The 4,980-nt window shown below is 55.7% G+C and overlaps 1 long non-coding RNA gene across 1 annotated transcript in view; it reads right to left on the bottom strand.

Moving 5' to 3' along the window:
* Nucleotides 1-516: 516 nt before the first annotated feature.
* The window catches only part of LOC104862045, an 18,966-nt gene continuing 14,502 nt past the window's right edge, over nt 517-4,980 (bottom strand). Inside the window, exon 3 of the long non-coding RNA XR_004516354.1 lies at nt 517-564. This is a non-coding gene — a long non-coding RNA (uncharacterized LOC104862045). The remainder of the gene's footprint in view (nt 565-4,980) is intronic.

Here is a 4,980-nt window from a genome sequence, read left to right as displayed (position 1 = left end):
CACAGTGTCCACACCATTCTGTGATTTTCCAAATGGTAAATGCCACAGGAAGCAGGCGGCAGCGGCAGGGTGATCTTGGTGGAGTGACTAGTGGCCCCGCCTGCTCAGGCCGCATCCCGGTCCCTGTACAGTGTCTCCCCAGGTCAGAAGAGGTTCATGAACAAGACAGCCTCCCTTGCCACTCCAGCCACCCCACAGGTCCTCAGCAGACCTGTGTGGTCTGTCACATGTACTGTCACTTGGGCCAGGCGACAGGCACTCTTCTGCAGCCCATCTGTAGGACCCTCTGGTCCTCGCTGCTCAAGAAGTTCCACAGTTCACCTCCCGGGAGTGCCAGGCATCCTCCAAGACCACTTCTGTGCCCAGCCTCGGCCCCATACATCACATGAGGGCGATGAAGCCAGGTGGTGGAGTACACATGTAATCCCAGCACTCTGGGAGGCTGAGGCAGGAGGATGGAAAGTTCAAACCCAGCCAGGACCACTCAGTAAGACTCTGTCTCAAAAAATAAAAAAGGGCTGGCAATGTAGTTTAGAGTAAGGCACCTGGGTTCAGTTCCCAGCACTGGAAAAAACAAAAGAGAAGGCAATTAAACCACATGCATTGTCAGTAACTCTTATGTACTGAAATGTGTCCCCCAAAATTCATACACTGAATTTATATATATGAGTGAATTTTGAGATCAGACCTTTCAAAGGTAATTAAGATAAAATAAAGTCATATGAGTGGGTCCTAATTTAACAGGACTAATGTCCCCCATATGGGGAAGTTCCAGCCTGGCTGGGCCAGGTACACCGCACTCCTGTCTCCTGAGCTAACTCGCCTAAGTGCGTGGATGCTGGGTCCAACAGGTTACACCTCCGACCCTAGTCCATGACTCCTTCACCTCACCCAAGAAAACTCACTCCACCGTGCCTCCAATAGGATATCGCCAAATGTTAAATGCTCCTCCCCCATGGTTGTCCATATATGAGCCTGTGCATTTCCTGAATAAAGTGGAAGCGTTCCAGGAACCCCCCCAGAGTCTGCCGGGTGATCCCGCCTTGCTCTCCCAGTCCGAGCTCCCAAACCTTGTTCCCGAGTGGGACTGCAGACAACAACACCCCCACACAGAGGAGTTTAGGACACAGACACACAGAGGGGTGACCAGGCAGGGGACAGCCATCCACAAGCCACGCAGAGAGGAAAGGCCTCTAAGGGGACCACCCTTGACTCATGGCAAAGGGAGCTCCTGCTGTCCAGTTCACCTAGTGGTGACATTCTTTACAGAAGTCCCGCATAGCCACACTGTGGCTGGGACTCCTGGGCTGATGTCTTTCCCACAAACACAACCTGGCCCTCCATGTCCTGGGCTCCCTGCCAGCACTGGGGCTCCAAAGGTGAGCACCCCACACAGGCCTGGCCCTCACAGAACTTCCACCCAGGCCGTCACACAGGAGAGCCAGAAAGGAGATGTCCTCAGCCCAGGGGGACCCACTGCTCTGAGCAGCAAGGGGGCTGCTTGACATTTCTGTTTTCCTGATTCTGCTGAGATGTGGAGACCCTGGAGGAGAGAAGCTTCCAGCACAATCCAGATCAGTCTAGATATGTAGACTAAGGGAAGTAGGAGGGGGCTGTAGCAAAACCATAAAGAGCCCCCTCGGCTCTTAGTCATTTTGGGGGTTGCTATAAGAAAATACCTGAAGCTGGGTGATGTGTAAAGAAAAAGGGTTTATGTAGCTCATAGTTGTGGAACTGAAAGTCCAAGATCAGACGGCCCCCTCTGTTCAACCACTGGTGAGGGTCTTGTGGCCACATGGAAACACGGCAGGTGCCATTGTGATGGAACCACTTGTGTGAGAGAGGTCACATGATGAGACAGGAAGCCAGACACATTTTGGCAAGGTGCCAGACTTGTTGACTACAACCCTCTGGAGAAAAGCTTTCATCCTTCTCAAAGACCTGGTCATCTTCCATGAGGCCGTACCGCTCACAGATTCCAGCACCTCCCCTTTGCCTCATGGGGATCCAGCTTCTGGCACGGAGCCCCTGGGGATACACTCGAGCCATAGACAAGCCATGTTAGCTACAGAGAGCCTGGCTGCCACCAAACCCTGAGCCCCAAGTCCACTGGCCACTGGAGCTCCAAGGGGCACAGGGAGGGAGGTGGCCTGGGTAGGGTTGCAGGCACTGGAGAATGTGGGCCCCTCAAGGGGCTGCTCCTCCCTAGTTCTGGTCCATGAGCCAGCAGGGACTCCAGCCCAGGATCTGCCTCTTCGTACAGATGGGGCACCCAGGCTTCGACGTGAGGTTCACCATTTACCACACAGGTGGAGGCAGGCAGAACCGCCTGGTATCCTTTCGGGGCTTGCACTACCCTCCAACTGCAGGCTGCCAGAGGCTCCGGGATGGAGTCCAGTGTCAGGGAGGGTGGGACCTGAGCCAGGACCTGAGCATACTCAGGCCACAGCACGGGCCTGTAGTGGGAGCCACCCCGTGCGCTCTCCTCCAGGAAGCTAGTGAGGGGCCCCGAGTCCCGAAGCACAGACGTCTGGCCCTGCATACAGGCCTCTCGGCAAAGGGCACCGTCCTTCTTTCTGACATTTTGCAGATAAGTAGATGGTTTTATTCTGGAATTTAGGAGTGACCTTTATCTGCTGTCTGGGAGGAAGCATCTGTCACCAATATGAAGTCTCCAAGTCCCAGCCTCCACTCTGCGTCTCTGCACACATGGAACAAGTCCTCAGAGACACCTCTGTCTGAGGCAGAGCTGGCTGTGGGCATGGCAGGAACTGGCTGCAGCAGCTACACAGAGGAAGCAGCCCAGGCTGGAGAGGCAGGCTGAACACCACAGGACACAACAGATGGTCATTGCTCCAGTCCCTCCTTGCTGGACACACAGGGCCAGAGGACCTCACGGAGGCGGGGAGCAGAGTGGCCTGAGGAGGACACCCTGGGGCCCCTCTGCACTGCCACCCCAGCAAGGAGAAGAGCCAGATGGCTCGCTACAGTCAGGTGATGCCAGCCAGAAGCCATGAGGAGCAGGAGGAACTGCTACTGAGCATGCAGCCGGTAGGCTGCTCGGAGGCTGTGCCGCAGGAGGGTGTGGTACCAGGCGCAGGGTGCCTGTAAGGCGCCATGTTAATGACTTACATCCCTGCAGATGAGGCTGCCCTTTGGGCATGCGGAGTCCTGACCAGATTATCCTTTCTGTGGCCGCTGTTTATGCAAACTATATGGGTCACCCAAAATCAGTGTGGCCTGAGACCCAAGCGGTCACCACCATTCTGGCAGCTCAACCCTTGCAGTCAATGGGGACCAACTACTCCCTGGGCCACCTTCCTGGAAGCCTAGCCTATCCACAGGATCCTCAGAATCTCCTTTGGCCTGAGTCCCAGGATTCCTTGAAGCACATGGTCAACCTCACACCCAGGGTATAGGATCAAACAGTGCCCAGCAGAGAGAAACAAGCACCACGGGGGCCCACCTGGGATCCCCTTTCAATCTTAGGGTCACCCGGGTCAACGCTGGCTGTCCCAGACATCAGGAGGGGACTTTCAAGTAAGGAACTCCAAACTGTGAAGGAGCCAAAGACGCCTGGCAGGGCTCCATCCACCAGGTCTACAGCAGCGGCCCAGGGCAGGGGACCCGAGGCCACACCATCCCCAGGAGCTGAACAGGGGACACAGGACAGGGAAGGTCTGGACTCCAAACACCAGGGATGCTGGAAGAGGGCAGCTCCTGCAGAATCCCCCTCCACATCCCAGCCGACACTGTGCCACCTGCCTCCCCGTGCCAGGCCAGGGTGGGGGCAGGGCTCCCTTTGCCGATCCCCAGACTCCTCCCTGGGTCTCTGCTCAGAAACACAGGAGGCTTTCTGTGCAGATCCGCAGACCAGACAGCCTTCATCTCTCAGTGTCAATAAATCGGGCGTCTCCAGGGCAATGACTTTTACTCAGTAAATACTAAGCAGCAAGAGCCAGCAGTGCAGGCCCCAGTCTCGGAGAACTGCAGCCAGCACTGTGCGACCTATCGATCTCCTCTTCCTCCCGGGGCCATGTGCGTGGCACTGCTGGGATGAGGAGGCAGCTTCTGTCTAACCCCACCTGCAGGACAAGAGATGCACTGACTTCTCCCCAGCTGCATGAGGTGATCTTACAGGAGTGAGAGCCTGGCCTCCCAGATGCGACCTATGTAGGGCAATGTCATTACAGCAAAAACACACCCCAACATGCAGAGCAGCTGCAACAGCTCATGCACAGCTGGGAGGGAGCAGGGAGACCTGGAGGCTGGCGTGACCAAAGGGGAAGCTGCAGGTCCCAGAGGGTCCTGCAGGTGAGCAGTACCGAGGGTTCCCGCGCACCTTGAGTGGCCTGGGGGAACACATGTGCCAACCTCTGACCATCTTCCCTTTCTCTGAGACCCACGCTTCTCTGTAGATCTGTTCAGACCTCTGAGTTTGGGAGAGGCTGAGCCGCCTCCACAGCCCGCATGCTGGGCTGTCCCTCCAGCTTAGCCCATCTCTGTATTTCCTCAGTTCTGAGATGTCTGGCCCTGCCTCTTCCCTGCCCACCCCCATGAGTGGCATGGGACCCTGCTGAACCTGCCTTGGGAACTCCAGCCTGTGCAGAGAGAGACATCTACCCCACTGTCTACTGACACTAGGGCTGGGGATAGTTCTGTTGGCAAAAAAACAGTGGGAGTCACAGCATCTTCCCCTCTGTGATGCATATTTTTCACTTCAAGAACACCCACGGGGATGTAGCTCAGTGGTGCTGCCACCTCCCTCGCAAGCACAAGGTCCCGAGTTCGATCCTGGGTACCAAAAAAATCCAAACAACAACAAAAAAAGAACACCCACAGTCTGTTGTGTGTGGTGGCCCATGCCTATAATCCCAGCACTCTAGGAGGCTGAGGCAGAAGAATCACAAATTCAATGCCAACCTGGGCAATTTGGCAACTTACAGAAACCCTGTTTCCAAAAAAAAAAAAAAAAAAAAA

Source organism: Fukomys damarensis, unplaced genomic scaffold, assembly GCF_012274545.1.
Source record: "Fukomys damarensis isolate Sample0158 unplaced genomic scaffold, DMR_v1.0_HiC HiC_scaffold_9, whole genome shotgun sequence".
Lineage (NCBI taxonomy): Eukaryota > Metazoa > Chordata > Mammalia > Rodentia > Bathyergidae > Fukomys > Fukomys damarensis.
Note: the sequence above shows the minus strand (reverse complement) of the source record. Positions and strands in the feature narration are given on the sequence as shown.